This window comes from Piliocolobus tephrosceles, chromosome 4 (assembly GCF_002776525.5).
Source record: "Piliocolobus tephrosceles isolate RC106 chromosome 4, ASM277652v3, whole genome shotgun sequence".
Classification (NCBI taxonomy): domain Eukaryota; kingdom Metazoa; phylum Chordata; class Mammalia; order Primates; family Cercopithecidae; genus Piliocolobus; species Piliocolobus tephrosceles.
Window position 1 is genome coordinate 150,552,422 of NC_045437.1, and position 26,855 is coordinate 150,579,276.

General features: G+C 44.7%; 1 long non-coding RNA gene and 1 other non-coding gene across 4 annotated transcripts; both read right to left on the bottom strand.

The window, feature by feature from the left end:
• Positions 1-922: 922 nt before the first annotated feature.
• On the bottom strand, positions 923-20,540 carry LOC111528539. Of its 3 annotated transcripts, none has more exons than XR_002727052.1 (5): positions 20,136-20,235; positions 18,177-18,206; positions 15,869-15,950; positions 15,165-15,243; positions 923-1,339 (listed from the first exon to the last, which is right to left on the bottom strand). It is a non-coding gene; the product is annotated as an uncharacterized LOC111528539 (long non-coding RNA). The 3 variants fall into 3 exon arrangements; XR_002727055.1 differs by lacking the exon at positions 923-1,339 and adding an exon at positions 10,826-11,232; XR_002727049.1 differs by lacking the exon at positions 923-1,339 and having other exon boundaries at positions 14,658-15,243; positions 20,136-20,540.
• On the bottom strand, positions 15,312-15,512 carry LOC111531044. Its single transcript, XR_002728118.1, has one exon. It is a non-coding gene; the product is annotated as a small nucleolar RNA SNORA74 (small nucleolar RNA).
• Positions 20,541-26,855: the final 6,315 nt, after the last annotated feature.

The following is a 26,855-nucleotide window of genomic DNA, read 5'->3' on the forward strand; positions in this document are numbered from 1 at the left end:
AGGGAAAGATTGTGGGTTAGTGACAAATTTACAAGTTAATGCTGTAAATGAAGTAACAGGAGTTCAAAAATAAACTTAAAGCCAGGCGTGGTGGTTCACACCTATAATCCCAGCACTTTGGAAGGCTAAAGCGGGCGGATCGCTTGAGGCCAGAAAGTTCAAGACCATCCTAGGCAACATGGTGAAACCATGTCTCTACAAAACATACAAAAATTAGCTGGGCATGGTGGTACACGCGCCTGTAGTCCCAGCTACTCTGGGGCGAGGGTAGACAGCGTCCAGGGTGGTTGATGTGGAAGGATCAATTGAGCTTGGGAGGGGGTGGCACTGCACTCCAGCTAGGCAACAGAGCGGGACCATGTTTAAAAAATAAAAGAGCGGCCAGGCGCGGTGGCTCACACCTGTAATCGCAGCACTTTGGGAGGTGGATCATTTCAGATCAGGAGTTTGAGACCAGCCTGGCCAACATGGTAAAACCCCGTCTCTACCAAAAATATGAAAAATTAGCTGGGTGTGGTGGTGCTCGCCTGTAATCCCAGCTACTTGGGAGGCTGAGGCAGGAGAATTGCTTGAACCTGGGAGGCGGAGGTTGCAGTGAGCCGAGATCACACCATTGCATTCTGGCCTGATCAACAGAGCAAGACTCTGTCTCAAAAAAAAGTTAAGTGAATGCAGAGGCCTGAGCACCAATCCTTGAGGAACTTTAATCAAGTATAGAACAGGACACTTAGTGGACAGAGGTAGGGGGAGAAAAGCAAATATATATATGTGAGGGGAAGGCAGAGGAAGGAAAGCACAGAAATTGTGTTGCCTTGAAAACAACAACAAAAATACTTCTAGGACAAAGTGATCAACAGGGTCAAATGCTACAAAGAGGTCAAGATGAAGACCAATGACATCTACAAGATTTAGCAACATGGGTATCAGTGGTAACATTGAGAGTTGCTTCCACTAAAGCGTGAAATGTCAGACTGGAAGGGCTGAATATGGGAAGAAGGAAGACAAAAACTATTCAATACAGAAAATTTCGGCTATGAAGAGACTAGAGGAGAGAAAGCAGGATTAAGAGTTTTTTGTTTTACTACGTAAGGGACTTGACCACAACTAATTGGCAGTAAGGATATCTTAGCGAAGAAATTGTTGGAAATACAAGGAGATGGGATAATCCATAACAGAGGTTCCTGAAAGGATAGGGAAGCAAGATAATTTCCTTGCTTCCCTAGGAGGTATGGAGCAGACAGTGCTTAAATTTCATTAGATTGGTAGAAGGAAGACATGGACATTATAGTCAAGTAACCTCAGTTTTCTCTGTGAGAAAGTCTTCTGTTGAGAGCTGGAGCTGCAAGAGGGAAATTTATATATTTATGTATTTATTTTTTATCATATATATAAATTTAGAGACAGGTTATATATTTAGAGATGGAGTCTTGCTCTGTCACCAGGATGGAGTGCAGTAGCTTGATTGTGGCTCACTGTAACCTCTAATTCTGGGGCTATAAGCTATCCTCGTTCCTCAACCTCCCAAGTACTGGTACTTACAGGCGTGTGCCACCACGCACAGGGAGGGAAAATGTTTAAATAGCCATTGTGAAAGTGGAACTGCAATCTTAAATCTGTATCTTATGTTCTGTTTTTCAAGGTTTGAGCAAAGCTTACAAAATGTGATTCACATCTTTGAGGCCAATCATTTGAAAGGCTTGGAAAAGGAATTTGGTAGGATTCATCAAGGGCTGGGGCTTCCCTCAAGAGATGATGCTGGCCAGGCATGGTGGCTCACACCTGTAATCCCGGCACTTTGGGAGGCCAAGGTGGGCAAATCACAAGGTCAGGAGTTCAAGACCAGCCTGGCCAACATGGTGAAACCCCGTCTCTACTAAAAATACAAAAAATTAGTTGGGCTTGGCCGGGCATGGTGGCTCACGCCTGTAATACCAGCACTTTGGGAGGCCGAGGCGGATGGATCACAAAGTCAGGAGATCGAGACCATCCTGGCTAACATGGTGAAACCCCATCTCTACTAAAAATACAAAAAACATTAGCCGGCCATGGTGGTGGGCACCTGTAGTCCCAGCTACTTGGGAGGCTGAGGCAGGAGAATGGCGTGAACCTGGGAGGTGGAGCTTGCAGTGAGCTGAGATCGCACCACTGCACTCCAGCCTGGGTGACAGAGTGAGACTCCGTCTCAAGAAAAAAAAAAAAAAAAAGATGATGTTTAAACCCACCATGTAGCTAGCTTTGGAAAGACAAAATTTTTTTGGAGGGGATCCCACTTTTCAGTGACTCTTGAGTCTTCCACTCAAAAGCTTATCTGCTTTCTACTCTGCAAGTCTGATTCCAACTGATCTTGTTCTCAACTCTTAGATGAAACAGCCTGTGGTCCTCTAGCAGACAGAAACATGACCGCCTATCAAATCTCAGTTCAGATACACACCTACCCATGTTTGCATAAGGTTCTAATGCCATCTGGTGATTGTGCAGAGAAAGTCAAACTTTTTCAACTGAGTAATTATTTAACTTAGTGATGATGTGGGAGATTCAAAAGAAATATAACAGGTGCTTAGGGGCTTATCAGCAAAAAGACACAAAAGAAACAAAAGTTTGGTTTTTGTTTGTTGGTTTGTTTGTTTTTTGAGACAGGGTCTCATTGTGTTTCCCAGACTGGAGTGCAATAGTGCCATCTTGGCTCACTGTAGCCTTGATCTCCTGGGCTCAAGTGTTCCTCCACCTCAGCCTCTGAGTACCTGGGACTATAGAAGCACATCACCAAACCCAACTAATTTTTTTTTTTGGCATTTTTTGTAGATATGGGGTTTCATTATGTTGCCTAGGCTGGTGTCGAACTCCTGGGCTTATGTAATCTGGCTGTCTTGGCCTCCCAAAGTACTGGGATTAGAGGTGTGAGCCACCATGCCCGGTCACCAAAATTAATGCAAGATTTCATTCATCAAATGCCTATTTCATAAAGGACATTCTACAATGATGGAAAAGACAAACCTCCAGCCCTTAGGATCTTGGTTTGATAGAGATTGACAAGGAGTTTGACCTCAAAGTGGGGCTGTTTGTGTGCTCAAAGTGGGCCTGTTTGTGAACAGGGATGGGTAAAAAGCTGTATTCACATTTGGGTGTGGGAGTGGGTGTGCCTCAGGAATGGTAAAGAATGGGGCCTTTCAAAGCAAGAACTGCTGGTGAGACTTTGAAAGGTCTAAGTGACAAGTTTGGTACAGCTTAATGATGAAATTTTCTTTCTTTTTTTTTTTTTTTGAGACAGAGTTTCACTGTTGTTGCCCAGGCTAGTATACAATGGCGCGATCTTGGCTCACAGCAACCTCCACCCTCCCCGGGTTCAAGTGATTCTCCTGCCTCAGCCTTCCGAGTAGCTGCGATTACAGGCACATGCCAACACGTCCAGCTAATTTTTGTACTTTTAGTAGAGATAGGGTTTCGCCACATTGGCCAGGCTGGTCTCGAACTCCTGACCTCAGGTGATCCACCCACCTTGGCCTCCCAAAGTGCTAGGATTACAGGCATGAGCCTCCTCGCCCGGCCCTGTGATGAAACTTTCAATGCCAGAATAGAGTATGGATTTGAGATGGTAATGAGGACCTTTTCCAATTTTGAGTAGAGGAAAAAGCAAGAAAAGATTGGGGGCATATATTCTGACACCACAAAATCCATTAAAATGTATTAGGTGAATATGAGGAGTCCTGTCATCAATAACATTATTTTTCTTTTTCTTTTTTTTTTTTTTTTTGAGACGGAGTCTCGCTCTGTCACCCAGGCTGGAGTGCAGTGGCCGATCTCAGCTTACTGCAAGCTCCGCCTCCCGGGTTTACGCCATTCTCCTGCCTCAGCCTCCCAAGTAGCTGGGACTACAGGCGCCCGCCACCTCGCCCGGCTAGCTTTTTGTATTTTTTCTTAGAGACGGGGTTTCACCGTGTTAGCCAGCTATCCTGACCTCGTGATCCGCCCGTCTCGGCCTCCCAAAGTGCTGGGATTACAGGCTTGAGCCACCGCGCCCGGCCAATAACATTATTTTTCTTGAAATTTCTTTTGATGAGAAAATTAAGCTTGACAAAGGTAAAAGTCCTAAAAGATGACAAAATGGAATTCACACACCTTTGAGGTCAACCATTTGATATTCAGCAGCTGACTAATATTTGAGAGACTATTTGTTACTATTGTGTACTAGGCACTTGCCAGTACACAATAGTAAACAAAATAAAAGGTCTCTGTTCTCATGGAGCTCAGGTGTCTAGTAGAATAGACCACTATTTACATGCTCTATTAAGCAGTTGATAACACATTTTAATTACCATTGAGGGTAATGTACTATTATTCCGTTTTTGTTTTTTTTTTTTTTGAGACGGAGTCTGGCTCTCTTGCCCGGGCTGGAGTATAGTGGCATGATCTTGCCTCACTGCAACCTCCGCCTCCCAGGTTCAAGCAGTTCTCCTGCCTCAGCCTCCCAAGTAACTGGGATTACAGGCCCGTTTCTTTTTAATGATTTCTCTTTGTTGAACTTCATATTGTTCATGTGTTGTTTTCCTGATCGCATTTAATTTTTTTTTTTTTTTTTGAGATGGACTTTCGCTCTTATTGTCCAGGCTGGAGTGCAATGGCGCTCATTGCAACCTCCGCCTCCCATGTTCAAGTGATTCTCCTGCCTCAGCCTCCCTAGCCAGTAGCGGGGATCACTGGCATGTGCCACCACACTAGGCTAATTTTGTTATTTTTAGTAGAGATGGGGTTTCACCATGTTGGCCAGGCTGGTCTGGAATTCCTGATTTCAGGTGATCCACCTGCCTCGGCTTCCTAGAGTGCTGGGATTACAAACGTGAGCCACCATGCCCAGCCCTCATTTAGTTCTCTATCTGGATTTCCCTTGTAGCTCACTGAGCTTCTTCAATAACATTATTTTTAATTGTCAGGCAGTCCATAAATTGCTACTTCTTTAGGGTTGCTGGTGATTTATTTTGCACCTTTCTGTGATTCCCTGATTGTTTATGATCCTTATGGTCATGCGTTAGTATCCACATATTTTAAGGGGACACTTATTCTGGTCTTCACGCCTGGCTTTAACTGAGAAAATCTTTCAGCAGTCAGCTCATCCAGACACTGGGCACACCATATGTGGTAGGCTAGCCTGCCACCTGGATGTGCAGCAGTGGGCCTGAAGTCTGTATGTGGGAGCCAGCCTGAAGTGTAGGTCCACAGGTGCTTGAACCTGACCTGGAGTTGCAGGTACCAGCCTGGAGTATGAGGCTGTGAGGGCCTGCCAGTCAGTGGGTTTTACTGAGGTGGGGCTGGAGTTTGCATACAAGGCAAATCCGGTTCTCACTTGCATCTTTTCTTATTTCTGTGCCATACCCAGGTACTATCTGCCACTTGGCTTCCTTAGTTCTTGTGAAGGTATTTTATTGTATTGATTATTGTTCAAATTGGTGTTTCTGTGAGGTCCTAAGCACCAGACTGTTCTATTCTGCCACTTTACTGATGTCCTATCAAGTTTCCCGATTTAGATATACCTACAATAAGAAAGGCAACTACTATATTTCTCATGTGTTCTAAGAAGTTACTATACATATACAAAGCATTTTATGTACATATATATGTGTGTATATATATATATTCTTCTGAATATGGCCACAAATTCTGTGCTGCTGTTCTCATGAAATGCAATTAATTTCCCCTCACCCTATATCTGGAAGGCCCTGTGACTGGCTTTACCCTACAGAATAATAGAATACAGAAACAAACTTTTGTTTTGGTTTTGGTGGGGTTTCTTTTTGAGACGGTCTTGCTCTGCTGCCCAGGCTAAAGTGCAGTCTTGACTTCCCAGGCTCCAGCAATCCTCCCATCTCAGCCTCCCAGTATTTGGGAGCATGCCCACCACCACGCTTGGCTAATGTTTTCTTTTTAAAAAATTTTGTACAGACAGGGTCTTGCCATGTTGCCCAGGCTGGTCTCGAACTCCTGGACTCACTCAATCCTCCTGCCTTTGCCTTCTTAAGTGCCAGAACTACAGGTATAAGCTACCATGCCCAGCCCAGAAATGAACTTTCAAGATCTGCTTTTATCGACTTAGAACCTTGTTGCCATACTGTGAGAATCTCAAGCCATATGAAAAGAGCAAAGATGCTACAGTCAGCAAGCCCAGCTGAGCTTCCAGGTGAGAGATCATGTCACCCACAAGTAAAAGTGGAGCCTCCAGTTGGCTACACCCCAATCACTCCACAGAATTCCCTCCCCCTCCCCACAGACAGAGTCTTGCTCTGTTGGCCAGGTTGGAATGCAGTGGCAGGATCTTGGCTCACTGCAACCTCCGCTTCCCAGGTTCAAGGGATTCTCCTGCCTCAGCCTCCTGAGTAGTTGAGATTATGAAGTGCAGAGGCACAGCCACAGCTTACTGCAACCTTGAGCTCCTGGGTCAAGAAATCTTCCTGCTTCAGCCTCCCAAGTAGCTGAGATTACAAGCCTGAGCTACCTTCTATTGTTTTTGTGTTTTATTCCTTCTTCACCCTTAATTTTGCAGAATACTATTGTTGTATTTTTCCATATGAATGTTAGAATCATCTTGTCCAGTTACAAAAGCAAGTGTTTACAAAAGCAACTGTTGTAAACTGACAATTTCCATTCTATGCTGAGATTCCTTGGACATGGTATGACTTACTTTATTAGGCCTCTATTGTAGTCATCATTCCAATGCCTTCTTCATACATAACTTAATTATTCTAAGCCTTATTTTCCTTTCAATTTCCTACTTATCCCCCTTGTTAAGCACAAATTTGTATTAAAACTGATTACTTGCTACCTCAATTAACTATTTTCAGGTGAAACAGCATTCCAAGTAATCTTACCTCATTATAACGTTTTTTCCCTTTCATACATTTCCTTTTCTTGCCTAATTGCCTTTGCTAGCCTTGAATAAAGCTTTCTCTTTTTAACTGATAGACTTCCAGGGTTTCTTCATTAAGCATTACTGTGGCTTTTGGAGTCAGATACATTTTGTAAGCTTGGGAGTGCCGAATGTCGACCATTTTAGCAAATGCTTCTTTTGAGACAGGATCTTTTCACCAGGCTGGAGTGTAGTGGTACCATCATAGCTCATGGCAGCTTTGAATTCCTGGACTCAAAGGATCCTCCTGCAACAGCCTCCCAAAGAGGTAGGATTACAGGCATGAGTCACCACGCCCAGACAGCAAATGTTTTAGCACGTAGGGAGATTATGTAATTTTTTAGACCAATTAACCGCAAATATTCTTGAAATAATCTAAGAATTACTTTGTGTTGTATTATCATGTAATGATTTTACAATGTGCCTATTCAAGTGTTTTGAGAGTTTTGCTGTTACCAGGCTGGAGTGCAGTGCTACAATCTCCATTTCTGCTCACTGCAACCTCGGCCTTCTTGGTTCAAGCTGGCATTACAGGCTTGCACCACAATGCTCAGCCCCAAATCTTATTATATCCCCAATTGAGCAGGCATATACATATATAAAGGGAACCCAACTTCATCTCCGTCCTCTAAAAATTTAAGTAAACCCTTGAGGAATTAATTTGTAAATGTCATAGTGCCAGGGGTGATGGCTCACATCTGTAATCCCAGCATTTTGGGAGGCTGAGGCAGGCAGATCACTTGAGGTCAGAATTTCAAGTTCAGCCTGGCCAACACAGTGAAGCTGGTCTCTATTAAAAATATAAAAATTAGCCAGGTGTGGTCGTGCACCCCTATAATCCCAGCTATTCAGGAGGCTGAGGTAGGAGAATCACTTGCACCTGGGAAGCGGAGGTTGCAGTGAGACAAGATCTTGCCACTGCACTACAGCCCAGGTGACAGAGCGAGATTCTGTCTCAAATAAAAATAAAAATAACCCATAGTTTCTTCAAGACACAATAGGGCAAGCATTGAAGAATTTTAATAAAAAGTGATAAATCATATCATAGGGCAAGACTAGGGATTAGAATGTGGCATTCATTAAGGCTTTCCAGAGGAATATTTTTTAAAAATCTAAAAGACTATATGTTTTGTTCCATTAGGACAAACAGAACCCACTGCAAGAGTAGCCGAGATGTTGACCGTCTGAAACAAGGTATTTGGCATTTGGAATTGGTGTAAGAATCTGTAAGTAAGGCATTTGAGTAGTCCCTTCAAGATGTTAGATTGAACAAGGTTGATGATTGAAGAAGCAGAAATTTACAAGACTTAATATATGAAAGCTCCTAAACCAAACACTACTTTTGGAGCCAGGTTCATTCAACACCACACAAGTTCCTCTGTGACTGTGACTCTGGGCAAGTAACATGTACCTTGTAGGGCCGTTAAAAGAAGAGATGTGTTAAATGTATTTAACATGGTCAACATTGTAGTAAATGGTATTGATATTCTCTGGCACCACATGTCCCAAAGTATACCCTAATGACAAAAATCATAGATTTAAATATTTTATTTTTTATAGAACCCCAGAATAATAAACATGTTATAATTATACACTTCAATCTGGTTGTAAGTTATATCCTGGCAGCTACTTACCAATATGCCTGCTTGTAAGAGAGGTTCTGCAAGTCAATTTACACACAAAGATGTTTCACAAATTTTCTCAAATATAAAGATATTTACAGATTACTGAAATAATAACAAAAGCCCGCACATGTGTTTTAGTTAACAGATGTCTGAAATCTAAATAGCAAGTCTCTGCAAATCCATTATTTTCTTTTTTTTTTTGATACAGTCTCCGTCTGTTGCCCAGGCTGGAGTGCAGTTGCGCGATCTCAGCTCACTGCAACTTCTGCCTTCCAAGTTCAAGTGATTCTCGTGCCTCAGCCACCCAAGTGGTTGGGATTACAGGCATGCACCACCACACCCAGCTAATTTTTAATTTTTTTCTTTTGTAGAGACAGGGTTTCACCATGTTGGCCATGCTGGTCCTGCCCTGGCCTCAAGTGATCCAGCCTCCTTGGCCTCTCAGTGTTGAGATTATAGGCAACCACGCCCGGCCAAATCCATTATCATCACTTAATGTTTAAAGGCTACATTTAGTTTCCTACATATTGTTAGGGTCTACTAGTAAATGATTTGGTAACCTGACACCTTTGTATTCATGTCCAAAAAAATTCTTTTACAAGAACAAAAACAGTACTCTTAGCCTCTCTCACTGGAGTATTACTGAAAAGCATGATATTGTTACTCTGTTTTGGGTACATTATGACAGAAAGGTTATTATTACCAACTGTCAGTAGAATTGAGGCTTCTTGGCTAAAGGGGATTGAGGTAAACCTTTGGAAGCTCGTGAACACATTTCAAGACACAACATGGCACCTGTGTCTAGCTCTATGGTACAACATGGTACTATGACACATAGAATGGGTGGCCAGATGGGGAAGGCAGCTTCTCTGCAACTGAGCTGAGATCTCAAAATAGACAATGTCAAGATGGAACCAGAAGGGAAAAACAGCATGTGTAGAGAGGTAGCGACAAAAGGCTAATTAAGGTCTGAAAGAAACCAGGGTGGCCAACAAGGGAATCTAAGGATGATAAAGAAGCTGAGAGAGATAAGGCTAGACTGCATAAGGCTTGACAGACCATAGCAAGATAAGCAAGACTGTGTCCTGTTAACCATTTATCCCTAACATCTAGCATAGAATTCAGTTAATAAAAGCCATAAACCCTTTAAAAAGGGTGTGAGTCTTCTGGCAAGATAAGTAATTAGCACAGATTATTGTCACTCACTGCAACTCAGCCTTGGAGGGAGTATACAAATCAGAAGGAGGTCAAGTGCCTGGAAAACTAAATGATAGTGCCTGGAAGAACAGATCATGGTTGGGGTAAGAAATGGAAGCCCAGTGTAGAAAAGGATAGAATGCCATGGGGTTAGAGGTAGCAGAGGCTGGGACAGAACTTGTTTGTTTTGCCTCCTTTCACCCTTCCTGTTCTTTGCCTTATATCCAACCCATCACTTGCTGGGGTAGCCAGCCTATTTGAACAGGTTTAGACAACCCTAGAGTTCTCTCCAAGAGAATTAATACTGAGAAAGAGAAGTTCTACCATTGTCACTCTGGTGAAGCACAGATTATAACTCAGAGGCTCTTTGCCTTGAGGGGGATCTTTCCTCTCCAACTCATCAGAACCCTTAGTTCTGGGCTTGGCTTCTCCCTTTTAGCAGCTAATAATGAAATCCCTATCCCCATGGCCGGGCGCGGCAGCTCATGCCTGTAATCCCAGCACTTTGGGAGGCCAAGGCGGGCGGATTGAGACCGGAAAGTCAGGAGATTGAGACCATCCTGGATAACACAGTGAAACCCCGTCTCTACTAAAGAATACAAAAAAAAGGCCGGGCGTGGTGGCTCAAGCCTGTAATCCCAGCACTGTGGGAGGCCGAGACGGGTGGATCACAAGGTCAGGAGATCGAGACCATCCTGGCTAACACGGTGAAACCCCGTCTCTACTAAAAATACAAAAAACTAGCTGGGCGAGGTGGCGGGGGCCTGTAGCCCCAGCTACTGCGGAGGCTGAGGCAGGAGAATGGCGTAAACCCGGGAGGCGGAGCTTGCAGTGAGCTGAGATCTGGCCACTGCACTCCAGCTCCAGCGACAGAGCGAGACTCCGTCTCAAAAAAAAAAAAAAAAAAAAAATACAAAAAAAAATTAGCCGGGCGTAGTGGCAAGTGCCTATAGTCCCAGCTACTCGGGAGGCTGAGGCAGGAGAATGGCATGAACCCAGGAGGCGGAGCTTGCAGTGAGCCGAGATTGCGCCACTGCACTCCAGCCTGGGTGACAGAGCGAGACTCCCTCTCAAAAAAAAAAAAAAAAAAAAAAAGGAAATCCTCATCCTCTACTATAAGCTTATGGGGTGAAAATCAGCCATGTAAGGACTACAGCATCCACTCTCAAAGACAACAGGCTCAACCACTAATCTCTACATGACAGAATAAACTAAGACCACAGAATGAAAATGGAATGTTTAAAGAATTTAGGAGGCAGGTGGGCCCAGTGGCTTGTGCCTGTAATCCCAGCTACGCGGGAGGCTGAGGCAGGAGAATCACTTGAACCCGGGAGGCGGAGGTTGCAGTGAGCTGAGATTGAGCCATTGCACTCCAGCCTGGACGACAGAGATTCCATCTCAAATAAAAACAAACAAAAAAAACAAAACAACACTGTCAAGGTCATTAAAAACAAGTCTAAGAAGCTGTCATGGCCAACAGGAGCCTAAGTGTAATGTGGTATCTTCAATGGGATCCTGGAACAGACAAAACATATTACATAAAAACTAATGAAATCTGAACAAAGTATGGACTTTAGTTAATACTAATGTATCAATATTAGCCCATTTAATTGTGACAACCATAATATACCAATGTAAGATGTTATTAGGGGAAACTGGGTATGGTATATATGGGAACTCTTTGTACCATCTTCCCAACTTTTCTATAAATCTAAAAGTATTGTGAAATAAAATAAAATTTAAAGTCCTTTTTACTGTGCTTTCCCAATGAGTATATCACCCTTTAGAAGCAGCACAGAACATTCTTACACCCTAAAGGGCCTTTACTGGAGGGCAAGAAAGGCCAAATAAGTAGCAGGGACTCCTCTGAACAAGCCCTAGGCTACTAAACTGACAAATTTATGACTCAGCAAGTTGGCTCATTATAAGTGTTCCTAAATAGCATTAAGGATAAAGATGTTGCTAAGCAGAGATTTTTAAGTTATTACAGTTAATTTGTTAATTCAGTGAAATTGTTTTTCAAGAGTATATTGACAGGTCCATTAACTGGAGCTGTTCACAAAGCCCTAATTAAGAAACAACATTCACAGGAGTCATTGTCACTCTTTTTAAGTTCTTAATTAGTAGCTCTTAGCATGGTGTTTTCCTTTGTGTGAATTCCTAGGCACTTAGCCATCTCTTTGTGTCCCTTTGGGACTTGCAGAATTTATCCCTCTGGGTTTTACTTTACTGGTTGAAATTTGAGTAAGACATGACTAAAATTTCAACATAAAATCCCACTGACTAGTTTGTTTCAACCCAGCAAGTGAAATCATGGACAGGTGCCAGGAATAGTGTTTATTAGTTGTGGTTCCTTCATTTTTTTAAAATTCAAGGTTGGTGGGGATGTTTGAAAACCCTCATTTTTAGTTTTTCCTCTTAATATGGTACAGGCCTAAGACCTGAAACTTGGCCTAAGCAATGAAAAGAGGCACTTGTAATTACTGCTACCTATGGCAGCTGGCAGCCTGGGTATTTACAGACCAGTTACCCTGCCAGTCTCATTCCAGTTTCCATTGCAGCACGGGAAAAGATTAACAGAAAAAAACTACTTCGGCTTGGTGTGGTAGCTCACACCTGTAATCCCAGCAATTTGGGAGGCTGAGGCAGGTGCATCACCTGAGGTAAGGAGTTTGAGACCAGCCTGGCCGACGTGGCGTGGCAAAACCCCATCTCTACTAAAAATACAAAAAAACATTTAGTCAGGTGTGGTGGCGTGCGACTATAGTCCCAGCTACTTGGGTGGCTGAGGCCGGAGAGTTGCTTGAACCCAGGAGGAGGAGGTTGCAGTGAGCTGAGATCGTGCCACCGCACTCCAGCCTGGGCAACAGAACAAGGCATCGTCTCAAAAAAAAAAAGAAAAGAAAAGAGAAAAAAAACCTACTTCGAGGCCAGGCACAGTGACACCTGTAATCTTAGCTACTCAGGAGACTGAGTCAGGGGATCACGTGAGCCCAGAAAGTTGAGGCTGCAGTGAGCTGTGATCACGCCACTGCACACCAGCCTGAGTGAGACCCTGTTTTTAAAAAAAATAAGTAACTACTTTGAAGCCAGGCATGGTAGCATGTGCCTATAGTCCCAGCTACTTGGGAGGCTGAGGCAGGAGGTTTGCTTGGCCCAGGAAGTCGAGGGTGCAGTGAGCTGTGATTGTGCCACTGCACACCAGGCTGGATGACACAATTGAGACCCTGTATCAAAAAAGATTTTAAAAACTACTCTGAAATGTTTTACTAATCTTCTTAGACTCACCAGGAAATAAACTTATTTGCTTAAAAAAAAAAAAAAGGCCGGGTGTGGTGGCTCAAGTCTGTAATCCCAGCACTTTGAGAGGCTGAGACGGGCGGATCACGAGGTCAGGAGATCGAGACCATCCTGGCTAACACGGTGAAACCCCGTCTTTACTACAAAAAAAATACAAAAAACTAGCCGGGCGAGGTGGCGGGCGCCTGTAGTCCCAGCTACTCCGGAAGCTGAGGCAGGAGAATGGCGTAAACCCGGGAGGCGGAGCTTGCAATGAGCTGAGATCCGGCCACTGCACTCCAGCCTGGGCGACAGAGCGACACTCTGTCTCAAAAAAAAAAAAAAACACACACACAAGAGGGATATGTAGGTGAATAATTAACTTTATTTATCAAGTAGGAAATCCCATCAAATTATTTAAATGCACATGACTATACCATTGATGCCTTTTGGGATATTGAATACAGGAACAGAAATACCAATGAATTATCTCTTTTCAAGTAGCAACATAGGAACCTCTCTCTGCTCATGGATAGCCCTACTGTAGTCAGGAAGACAACCTGTCTTAGAACTTGAGGACTCAGATTTAAAATACTGTAACTGTTCATAACACAAAAATTTCCTCTTTCCTTAGGAGCCATTTTGGTTTTACCAACTTGGACTGAGATTGTGGCTGAATTTGAGAAGTGTAGACTGCTATTCTTTCTTAAGACGTCTCCCTTTGGAGCACATTAAAAGTGGAGAAAACTGGTATAAGTAACCCATGCAAAAAAACACAAATCCTAAACACACAAAAAACAGACTATTTTTACTACTGGTTAATTTCTTGCAGTCACCTTAGTGCCCTAAAAGATGAAGAGTATAACATTCTAAGGCAAAGCTATCGATAACGTTAAATTTTTCAGGGAGACATGTTGCTACTGTCTCTGAACCTGTCACTAATGAGCTGTTCGACTTTCAAGGCCTGAATTTCATTCTCTAGGACAGAGGTTGGCAAACCATAGCCCGAGGGCCAATTCCAGCCTGTTTTGTATGGCTCTCAAAATAAGAATGGTCTTTAAATTTGTAAATCATTGAAAAACATTTTGACACTGAAAATTTTATGAAATTCCAATTCAATGTCTATAAACAATGTTCTATTAGAACTATAGACTTGCTACTGTCTAAGGCTGTGTTTGCAATAGAGCTGCAAACATAGTTGCAAAAACCACATGGCTGAACAAATGTAATATTATCTGGCCCTTTACAGCAAGTTTGCTGATCCCTGCTTTTGAACAGCAGTGCATAATAAACTTTCTGAATTGGTGGAAATGTTCTCTGAGTTTTCCAGTAGGGTAGTCAGCAGCTAAACAGATTCTGAGATTAAGAAATTGATTAATTTTTATCAACTTACACAGCCACATGTAGCATATAGCTACTGCACAGCAGAGCTCTAGAAAATAAGGGTTGGACTTTAGATTCTAAGAATTCTCTAAAATTCTGATACTTGGCCGGGCGCGGTGGCTCATGCCTGTACTCCCAGTACTTTAGGAGGCCAAGGCAGGTGGATCACGAGGTCAGGAGTTCGAGACCAGCCTCATCAACATGGTGAAACCCTATCCCCACTAAAAATACAAAAATTAGCTGGGCGTGGTGGTGCGTGCCTATAAGCCCAGCTACTCAGGAGGCCGAGGCAGGAGAATCGATTGAACCCGGGAGGTAGAGGTTGCAGTAAGCCGAGATAGCACCATTGCACTCCAGCCTGGGTGACAGAGTGAGACTCTGTCTCAAAAAACAAACAAAAAAACCTGTAATCCCAGCATTTTGGGAGGCCGAGGCAGGCAAATCACAAGGTCAGGAGTTTGAGATCAGCCTGGCCAATATGGTGAAACCCCCATCTCTACTTAAAATAAAAAAATTAGCCTGGCGTGGTGGCAGGTGCCTGTAGTCCTAGCTACTTGGGAGACTGAGGCAGAAGAATCACTTGAACCTGGGAGGCGGAGGTTGCAGTGAGCTGAGATCGAGCCACTGCACTCCAGCCTGGGCAACAGAGCAAGACTCCATCTCAAAAAAAAGAAAATAAAATTCTGATACTCTACATAATTTTTCAAATCATAATTTTAAGTACCCTACCCCTGTCTGAGCTGCAGTAATTTAATTGGAACCTACATGACAAGAAGACTACATACATTACTTATCTTGGTGTCACACAGGGCTGTCAGACATCTGGGGTCGTGATGGAGGTAGATGATATTCAGGTGAAGGCATCTAGGATTCAAAGATGTAAAGAATGACAGGCTGTCCCTAAGACAGAGTCCTTTTTCTAACAGAAAAAAATTGTTTGCACCCAGACTAGGACCAGCTCCACAGGAGGAGTCATTCCACTCTCAGAGGTGCAAAACACTGCCCAAAGGTACTCAGCTACAACACTAAAACAGTGCTTGGAGCCAAACCTCAATAAAGACAGTGCTTGCTCTTCCAACAGTGTAACACCATCACAGGCACCACACAAGCCTGGATAGCTGACAACCGCTGGATGATTCCTGAAACAGCTTTCTCATTGTTTCAGATACCTAGGCACTCCAGGTGGAAGACCTATCAGTCGAATGTTGGCTGCAAAACAGGCATGGAAGCACTGATTGCAGACCCTGTTGTCAGGAATCCCCTTCCATGTTTTCAATTGTTTTATCCAACATTCAGGGAGTTCCTGCCATGTGCCAAGCACTGTGATTGGGATCTAGCAGTGAATAAAACAACATATACTGTCCTTTCCTTCACGGATGTTACAAATATAGGTTAATTTACCTCTCAGTTGTTTCCTGATAGATACCAACTAGCCAACAGGCCTGGCACAGAGGAGGTAGTCAATGTTGGAATGAACAGGGATATTTACCTGAAAACCACACATGCAGACTGTCACCTGCCACTATTTCCTCTCTTCAGATGGGTGAAGGATGCCCTACTTTCAAGTCATCCTAAAAAGGAAGACAAGCAAATTTAGTGATCTAGTACACAGAATGGTGAATAAATAGCAATACATTGTGTATATATATATTTTTTGAGATAGGGTCTCACTCTGTCCAGGCTGGAGTGCAGTGGCATGACCATGGTTCACTGTAGTTTCAATCTCCTGGGTCAAGTGATCCTCCCAGCTTAGCCTCCCAAGCAGCTGGGACTACAGGTGCATGCCAACACACCCACCTAATTTCTTTTTTGTTTTTTATATTCCCAATGAATTTGAATGTTTGGCACCCCAGTCTAAAACAACAGCTCCTAAGTACCCTTATCTGGAGAGATGGAAACAGAATGCTGCTTGCCATTTATGATTTACCCTCATTTCTACAGCCTCAGGAATTATTTTATTTACCATTATTTGCCTTTTCCCTGCCTAGAGTACTATAAAGGTAACCATCCCCCAAGCCCTACAGATATCACTAGCCTTAAGACCCCATATGTAAAAGGCTATTCACAGTTGAGGCATTCACACAAAGCACTCATATTTAGTTGAGAGAATCCTATTAAGGGAATGCCAACTGATCTAACAAAACAAGCTTTGATAAACAACTCCCCTGCCCCCCCAACATCCTCCCCAGTTCCTCCTGTGGAAACTAGGATGTCACTTTTCACAGCAACTGAGGGTCATCTCTTCTCAAAAGAACCTCTTCTCAAAAAATTAGCATTCCAGGCCAGGCATAGTGCAGTGGTTCATGCCTGTAACCCCATCACTTTGGGAGGCAGGAGGATCACTTGAGCCCAGGAGTTCGAGACCAGCCTGGACAACATGGTGAAATCCCATCTCTACTAAAGCCTGGGCAACATAATGAGACTTTGTCTCCACAACTTAAAAAAACAAACAAACAAAAAATTAGCTGGTTGTGGTGGCACACACCTATCATCCCAACCACTTGGGAAAAAGCATTCCAAAACAAAATTACTACAAAGGGAACTCAATAATGGGGCAACAATTATAAAAGGAACTCACTTTAATGGGGCAACAACTATTCATTTCTGAAAATCAGTAAGCAACTAAAGCGAATATACTGTCAGCCCAAAGGAGAAATTAGTGTGGTTGTAGTTGTTCAGTTTCCCAGAGCCTCCTCAATCGATATTTTAATATTTTATTAAAGAGCTAGAGAATGTCCATAATTTTAAAGTGAATTCCCATCAGTGTTTCCCTAATAGGGAATCCCATAGATAACTACGGTTGTAAAATCCTCTACAGAGGGAATCATGACTAGCTTTTATGGTGGGTAGTGGGAGCTATGCACTTTAATTTCCATGAAATTAGCAAAAATCCCATTGTATCTGGCCCCCTTTGAGCACTTGGTAGGCACTAAAAGGTGTGACTTTTCCATCTATTTTTACCAACCCCCTCTTCCCATTAGCTTTGTTTCGTTTCCAAGGTATGATTCAAGTAAACTTCTTGCTACCCAAACCTGTTGGACCAGAACTATTCAGGAAGGTCTGGATTTATTCTCTCTGCAAAAAGTCATGCTCTCAGAGATTAAACCTTAATGCAAGCTTTTCCAACCCGCAGCCCAACACAAATTGGTAAAGTTTCTTAACACATTATGAGGGTGGTTTTTTTTTGCAATTTTTTTAAAATTTAGCTATCAGTTATCGTTAGTGTTACTATATTTTATGTGTGACCTAAGACAATTCTTTTTTTTTTTTTTGAGGCGGAGTCTTGCTCTGTTGCCTGGACTGGAGTGCAGTGGCCGGATCTCAGCTCACTGTAAGCTCCGCCTCCCAGGTTTACGCCATTCTCCTGCCTCAGCCTCCCGAGTAGCTGAGACTACAGGCGCCCGCCACCTCGCCCAGCTAGTTTTTGTATTTTTAGTAGAGATGAGGTTTCACCATGTTAGCAAGGATGGTCTCGATCTCCTGACCTCGTGATCCGCCCGTCTCGGCCTCCCAAAGTGCTGGGATTACAGGCTTGAGCCACCGTGCCCGGCCGACCTAAGACAATTCTTATCCTTCCAATGTGGCCCAGGGAAGCCAAAAAACACCCCTGCATTAATGGATAAGCAACTATGCTGGCATCCTGGGGTAGTCAACACAGAGTTGGCACGAACCAGGGCCAGAATGCCAACCAGCTATTGGCTGCTGTTCTCCCAGCAGTGTAACACTTGCCTAGGTACAAGACAACCTAGGCAGCTGCCTACAGCTGGAGCCAAGAGAGCTGAAGGGGTTGCACTCACCTGCAGTTGCATCTGCCACAGCTGGCCTCTCTGCAATGAAACAACTCCAGGTTAGTCAGCCAACAGTGAACATGTGTGCAGCTCAGAGACCTTGCCCTCGAAACGTGGTATCTTAGGCCTAAGCCACAGAAACAACAGCAGACAATAAAACCAATAGCTTATCCTTGTTTAGCTTTGTTTTCACCTCTTGTTACTTATACACCATGGCAGTTCAACAGTAGCAAAAGAGTCGATTAAACAAGTATCAGGGAGCCTGGCTCTATCGCCTAACCAGTGTCTAGCCAAATGACACTGGGCGAGTAACCTCTCTATACCTCAGTCTCCTCATTTGTAGAATGGAGATATTATATTACAGGGTCTTTCTCTGTCACCCAGGCTGGAGTGCAATGGCACAATCATGGCTCATTGCAGCCTCCACTTCCTGGGCTCAAGTGATTCTCCCACCTCAGCCTCCTGAGTGAGTAGCTGGGACTACAGGCGCGAGTACACCAAGCCGAATGGGGATATAACTAATAGTACTCTGTACATAGGGTGGTTGGGAGGCTTAAGTGATATAAGCTAACCCCCAGGATAATGTCTGGTATAGTGTGGGCACTCTGTAAACACCTGAGGAGCTACATTCCAAAAAAGGCTCAGATGGTGAATATGAGTGAGTAAAAAGGGAAAAGTTATCCAGTGAGAGAAATGGGCAGTGAACAGTGGGAAAACTAGACAGTCCAATACAGGACTTCCTGAAAGACAATAAAAACAGCACTTAGAAAAATAACTGCAGTATTGGATGTGAGAGGAATTGGAGGCAGTAGTCATGCCAAGACCTCAACTACTGATTAAAAGCAATAACCAAAATGTTAGGCCGGGCACGGTGGCTCACACCTGTAATCCCAGCACTTTGGGGGGCCGAGGTGGGCGGATCACGGGGTCAAGAGATAGAGACCATCCTGGCTAACACGGTGAAACCCCGTCTCTACTAAAAATACAAAAAATTAGCCAGGCGTGGTGGCGGGCGCCTGTAGTCCCAGCTACTCGGGAGCCTGAGGCGGGAGAATGTCGTGAACCCGGGAGGCGGAGCTTGCAGTGAGCCGAGATCTTGCCACTGCACTCCAGCCTGGGTGACGGACCGACACTTCGTCTCAAAAAAAAAAAATAACCAAAATGTTTGCACAAATGATAATAAATAGTTCTACATAGTCACTATTTTTTTTTTAGACGGAGTCTTGCTCTGTTACCAGGTTGAAGTGCAGTGGTGCTATCTCGGCTCACTGCAACCTCCGCCTCCCGTGTTCAAGCGATTCTCCTGCCTCAGCCTACCGACTTGAGGCGTGCGACACCATGCCCAGCTAAGTTTTGTATTTTTAGTAGAGACGGGGTTTCACCATGTTGGCCAGGACGGTCTTCATCTCTTGACCTCGTGATCCGCCCGCCTCGGCCTCCCAAAGTGCTGAGATTACAGGCGTGAGCCACCGCGCCCGGCCTCACAGTCACCATTATAATTTATGTAAGGCTAAGATCATACCTTTTTCCAGCCATCCCCAAATTTCACTCCTAACTTCCTCCAAATAATTTAGAGGAACAGGAAAATGAGTAGAGAGGGTTCATTGTTCGCTGGGTCTAAAAACAGATCTAAAAATAGCGTGCCCCTTTCAAGGATCGGGTTAAAGGGGCTGACTCAGTTCCACCGGACATTTGTTTCTCACAAACCTTCCAAAGTCCCTGCCCCTGGCACTGGGAGATCGAGGCTGTCAGAGTCAGGCTGTAGGGGACTCCCTAGGGAGAAGAGGGACGGTAGAAAAACAGGGGACGACTCCGGGGCCCAGGTCTCTTTCCGATGCCCTCCAAGTTCGGGGTCACGAGGGGACGAACCCCAATTTCATCTCGTGCCCCGGCAGAAGCCACCCTACACTGCTTCTTTCCCCAGGCTGGGAAACCTCCAAGGACTCTCCCCTCGGGGTCCTTACTCACGCGCACGTGTTCGGAGCTCCGCAGGGCGCAGCAGCACTGGTAGAGGCCGGAGGGGAAAGGGCAGCCGGGAGCCGAGGGGAGCCCCGCCCCGGGGCGGCTATGGGCGTGGCTTAGGTGGGCGGGGCCCTTGACCCCGCCTAGGAAAGGCCGGGCTTAAAAAAAAAAAATGCGAGTGCGGTGGCAGAGGTGAACCTGCTTCTTACAGGAGAGAAGGGCTGGGGTCTGAGCAATGGCTGCGTTTGTTGGACTCCCATCCCATCTCTTAAGGGTAGAAGGGGCGCATAGTTCGCAGCTGCTCAGGAGAGAATCTGTGTGTCCTAGTGGAGCCAGGCTTCCTGCCTGCCCACACTAAGCGCCCCCGGAACGCTGGTTCCCCTCACGAGCGTGGCGCCTTTCCGTTGCTGCAGGCCCAGCCCACGCTTTTGCGCTTCCCACGCATATCCTTTTTCTGACTTTCTGCGGCAACGCTGTCATTCGGCTAATGGATCGCCCACCCACGCAGGTCACCTTGGTCCACGGTCTTCGGGATCTTTCCAGGAGGTTTTCGAATAGATTAAGCCAGTCACTCCTATTGCTTACCTCTGCAGTACCGGCATCCCTAGTGCCCTGCAGTGGGATTTTTCGCTGAGCTGCAGTAACTGAAGAACACTGGCTTTCTCTGCTAGACTTGTCCTCCACCATGGCCCAGGCAGGCAGAGTCCTTGGTCAGAACAGACTGCCTGCAAGGCTACCAGGATTTCTTTGGAACACTAAAACTTCCCTCTCCCACTGGCTAGAGTCCATATGATTCCGCTGGGGTCCAGAGTGGAAAGGCCTACAAACAGTAATTCCTAACTCCATGCTCTAATTCCCCCAAATTCCTTTCCTATACCCGCCCCTCAACAACAACAACCTATCCTGTGGGTTTTGCTGATCTCTTGCACTGGCACCATTGCCAGATGAACCCCTGGCAACCAAGCCACTGCCCTTGGCATCTGCCAACATGTTTCATTGTCTATTTCCTCAGCTCTTTCATAAAGAAAAAGGTATGCTTCTTGTGCACCCTAACTCTTGCAGACTTCTCCTAAGAAAGCCCAGAGCCCCAGTTTGATTCCAGCAAGAGACCCTAGGCTGTAGGGCCAAAGAGCCACTGGAGGGGAAGTGGCGAGCTCAAATCCTCCCCAGTTTTGATGGAGTTGGACACAGGCTCTGGTTGGGAAAAGGCTTCCATAAATACAGTAATTTAAAAAGTCACATGATCAGTGCTGGGCTGGTAGGCAGGAGCTCTGCTTTGCAGTTAAATAGGAATGTGGCTGAAGACTGCTGCCATAATCAATGCCTATATCCAGCTGTCACAGCGTGTTCATAAAGGAAGGTTATGAGAGCTATAAAATCAGGCAGATTGGGTGGGTAATTGTCCTGCTGAGCTCTGCTAAAGGAGAAATTGCATTGGCATCTCATATATTTCGCTTTCTTTCTTTCCAAACACACAAAGTGGAGAGGGCAGAGCTACTCTGAAGGTTCATGAAAAGGAAAGATGAGGGTGTATGTGTATGTGAATGTGAATGTGCACGTGTGCTTTCAAAGAAGAGACAAGAAGTAACTGAGGACAGGAAGCTATGCAGACCTTTGGGGAGAGAGGGACTGATAACCTGGTGATGATTGGATTCAGATTAGGCCAGGTAGAAGGCAGGATTTGTGTGGAAGGCCAGCCATTATAAATAAGGCTGTGAGGTGAGCCGTGTTTTCACGTCCTGTTGAACATGTGGTCAACTTTTTGGCCTATAGGTCTTTCAGTGACCTTTGGAGAAAAACGAAGATGATTTCTTTTGTTCCCAACTTAAAAATCCTTCATAGTCAGGCTGGGTGCGGTGGCTCACACCTGCAATCCCAGCACTTTGGAAGGCGAAGGTGGGCGGATCATGAGGTCACAAGATTGAGACCACCCTGCCTAACACGGTGAAAACCCGTCTCCACTAAAAATACAAAAAAAAAAAAAAAAAAATTAGCCGGGCGTCGTGGTGGGTGCCTGTAGTCCCAGCTGCTTGGGAGGCTGAGGCAGGAGAATGGCGTGAACCTGGGAAGCAGAGGTTGCAGTGAGCCGAGATTGCGCCAATGCACTCCAGCCTGGGTGACAGAGCAAGACTCTGTCTCAAAAAAAAAAAAAAAAAAAAAATCCTTCATAGTCAACCTTTTTGACTTCCATCCTTTTAAATTCTGGATTAATTTTGGTGGGTTGATTTATGGTTTTTTTTTTACCTATAATATCAACTATTTTTCTACTTTTTTGTTTCCTCTTCTTCCAAAGACAGAATTGTTGAGAATAATAAAAAAACATAAAAGGGAACATTTCTGAAAAAAAAAATGCAGCTAGATGGAAAGTAAAGGACTAGGGGAAGTCCATTAGCTCTAAGTTTGACCTCATAACTTAAAGCTGACCTCAAGTTACACCAGGTCCCCAAGCTTCTTGCCTGCCTTTCCCTTTCTCCTACATCTCCTCTCATTCCTGCTTCCCTCCTTGATGACTTCTGCCTTTGTGACTACTCTTTTTCTCTCTCCCTAGACAGGAACCACCAGTAGAGAAATATCTAGTCGTTTGTTCAGTTAGTCACTCAGTCAATCAACATTTACGAAGCATCTATCATGTGCCAGACTCTGTTCAGATGCTGCAGACAAAGACTGCCTAAAGCGTACAGTCCAGTGGAGAAGAATGACAAGTACTATATGTATTCTTGGTCACATGTCAGGGGGCAGCTAACATAGTCTAAGGGGTCAGAAAGAGTACTAGAGATAGCTGTATTCTCTCTGGCTGATCCTAAGGGCTTAGAGTAGAGGAGGGACCCCTCCTCCATCCGTGTACTCCTCTTGCTGCTATGTACTAGCTACTCAATTAGAGTGGGGCTCTTCAGTTGTCCTTGTTATTTCTCAAAAGCATAGTTGGACTGGCAAGGATGTGGAGAAATTGGAACCCTCATACACTGTTGGTGGGAATGTAAAATGGTGGTGCATCTGCTTTGGAAAACCGTCTGGTAGTTCCTCAAATGATTAAATGTAGAGTTACTTTATGACTCAGCAATCCAGTCCTAGGTATGCACCCAAGAGAAATTAAAGCCTGTCACACAAAAGCCTATACAGAAATGTTTATAGCACCATTATTCATAGTAGCCCCCCAAAACCAAATGTTCATTACTTGATGAATGGAAAAAAAAAGTGGCATATCCACACAATGGACTATTACTCAGCCATAAAAGGGAATGAATCCTGTAATCCCAGCACTTTGAAGAGGCTAAGACAAGAAGATTGCTTGAGCCCAGGAATTCAAGACCAGGCTGGGCAACATAAAGATGGGACCCTATCTCTACAAAAAATTTAAAAAAAAATAGGTGGGCATGGTGATACACAACTGTAGTCCCAGCTATTTAGGAGGATAAGGTGAGAGGATTGCTTAAGCCTGGGAGGTTGAGGCTGCAGTGAGCTGTGATCATGCCATTGCACCCCAGCCTAAGTGACAGTGAAATTCTGTCTCAAAAAAAAAAAAAAAAAAAAGAAGAAGAAGAGGCTGCGCATGGTGGCTCATACCTGTAATCCCAGCACTTTGGGAGGCCAAGGCGGGGGGATCACTTGAGGTCAGGAGTTTGAGACCAGCCTGGCCAACATAGTGAAATCCCATCTCTACTAAAAATACAAAAAATTAGCTGGGTGTGGTGGCTTGAGTCTGTATTCCCAGCTACTTGGGAGGCTAAGGCAGGAGAACTGCTTGAGCCAGGGAGGCGGAGGTTGCAATGAGTGGAGATGGAGCCACTGCACTTCAGCCTGGCAACAGAGCAAGACTCTGTCTCAAAAGAAAAAAAGAAAAAAATGAATCATGTACTGATTCATGCTACAACATAGATGAACCTTGAAAACATTATGATAGGCTGCGCATGGTGGCTAACACATATAATCCCAGCACTTTGGGAGGCCGAGGCGGGCAGATCACGAGGTCGGGCAGATCAAGACCATCCTGGCTAACACGGTGAAACCCTGTCTCTACTAAAAAATAGAAAAAATAAGCTGGGGGCAGTGGCTCAAGCCTGTAATCCCAGCACTTTGGGAGGCCGAGACGGGCCGATCACGAGGTCAGGAGATCGAGACCATCCTGGCTAACACGGTGAAACCCCGTATCTACTAAAAAAATACAAAAAACTAGCTGGGCGAGGTGGCGGGCGCCTGTAGTCCCGGCTACTCAGGAGGCTGAGGCAGGAGAATGGCGTAAATCCGGGAAGTGGAGCTTGCAGTGAGCTGAGATCCGGCCACTGCACTCCGGTCTGGGCGACAGCGAGACTCCGTCTCAAAAAAAAAAAAAAAAAAGAAAGAAAAAAGAAAAAATTAGCCAGGCATGGTGACGGGCACCTGTAGTCCCAGTTACTGGGGAGGCTGAGGCAGGAGAATGGCGTGAACCTGGAAGGCGGAGCTTGCAGTGAGCTGACATCACGCCACTGTACTCCAGCCTGGGCAACAGAGCGAGACTCCATCTCAAAAAAAAAAAAAGAGAGAAAGAAAGAAAACATTAAGATAAAGAAGCTAGTCACAAAATATCACATATTGTTTGATCCCATTCATATGAAAGTCCAGAATAGGAAAATCTGCAGACACTGGAAGGAAAATCTGTAGAGACAGGAAGTAGATTAGGGGTTGCTTAGGGTTGAGTCGGGGACAAGGTGATAGCTAAGGGGCTTGGAGTTTCTTTTTGATGTGATGAAAAAGTTCTAAAATTGTGGCAACGGTTGCACGTAACTGTGAGTATAATAAAAACCATTGAATTGCACTTTTTTTTTTTTTTTTGAGATGGAGTTTCGCTCTTGTTGCCCAGGCTAGAGTGCAATGGCACGATAGTGGCTCACTGCAACCTCTGCCTCCCGGTTTCAAGCAATTCTCCTGTCTCAGCCTCCCCAGTAGCCGGGACTACAGGTGCACACCACCACACCTGGCTAATTTTTATATTTTTAGTAGAGATGGGCTTTCATCATATTGGTCAGGCTGGTCTCAAACTCCTGACCTCATGTGATCCACCAGCCTTGGCCTCCCAAAGTGCTGGGATTACAGGCGTGAGCCACCACACCTGGCAAACTGCACTCTTTAAATGTGTAGGTTGTAGGGTGTGTGAATTATATCTCCATAATGCTGTTTAAATAACAACAATGAAAAGCATATGGGGCCGGGTATGGTGGCTCACGCCTGTAATCCCAACATTTTGGGAGGCCAAGGTGGGAGGATCACTTGAGCCCAAGAGTATAAGACCAGCTTGGACAACATAGCAAGATTCTGTCTCTATGTATTAAAAATAAAATAAAATAAAATAAATAAAATAAAATACAGCCGGGTGCATGGTTCACGCCTGTAATCCCAGTACTTTGGGAGGCTGAGGTGGGCAGATCACGAGGTCAGGAGATTGAGACCATCCTGGCTAACATGGTGAAACCCCATCTCTACTAAAAATACAAAAAATTAGCCAGGCATGGTGGCAGGCGCCTGTAGTCCCAGCTACTAGGGAGGCTAAGGCAGGAAAAACGGCATGAACCCGGGAGGTGGAGTTTTCAGTGAGCCAATATTGTGCCACTGCACTCCAGCCTAGGCAACAGAGCGAAACTCCATCTCAAAATAAAATAAAATAAAAAATAAAATAAAATACACACACACACACACACACATACACACACACACTCACATAAAAGAAAGCAGCATACTTGAGAACCTGAAAAAAAATCTGTAATTCTGCTTGTAATTGTGGGCCGCATGGTCACTGTCAATTTTCTTTTTTTTTTTTTTTGAAGCGGAGTCTCACTCACTCTGTCACACAGGCTGGAGTGCAGTGGCGTGATCACTGCAACCTGTGTCTCCTGGGTTCAAGTGATTCTCTTGCCTCAGCCTCCCGAGTAGTTGGGAATACCAGTGTGTACTACCATGCTCAGCTAATTTTTGTATTTTGTGTAGAGACCAGGTTTCACTATGTTGTCCAGGCTGGTCTCGAACTCCTGGGCTCAAGTGATCTGCCTGCCTCAGCCTCCCAAAGTGCTGGGATTAAGGCATGAGCCACCATGACCAGCCTGTCATTGTCAATTTTAAGAACTAAAATAAAAAGGACTTTGTATTCTGGGTCCTGTGGCCTCTCAGAGCTCCGTCTTCCATCTATGGAAAAACTGAAGGCATTTGGCCCACGGCACAAACAGATGCAAAGGGGTGGACTGGGCATTCCCGTGCTTTCCTTCCATAACTCAACCCCCTCACTGTGACTCAGTTTAACATGTATGGCATACCTGCTATGTAGAAGGCATGTTGGACCTGAAAGAGCCACAGTCTCATTATTCCCTCTAATGTTTGAAATTGTTATTAACATATTGCCTTCTGTTTAAACGAAGCTCTTTAGACAATAGGCAATGTGCTACAAAGCGTAGTTGCAAGGCAGCCTGGGATTGTGGGCTCCCTCTACAGCATGTAGGGAAACATCATGGTGACACCAGCTAGAGCAAGATCAATTCCCAGTCCTTCTTGGAGTTGAACAAGTTCCAGGACTTGGTTCCTTCCTCACATGCCTTCAATCACCTCTTCATTTGGTTTCTAGACTCAATTTGTTAGTCTATTTCCATACCCCTCATTTTCTCACCAACCCCACCCCCACAATGTCCAAATTGGCCCTCCAATACTGAAACCATTTGCCGGAAATTCATTAAACTGAACACATGGGAAATTACAGAGGAGATT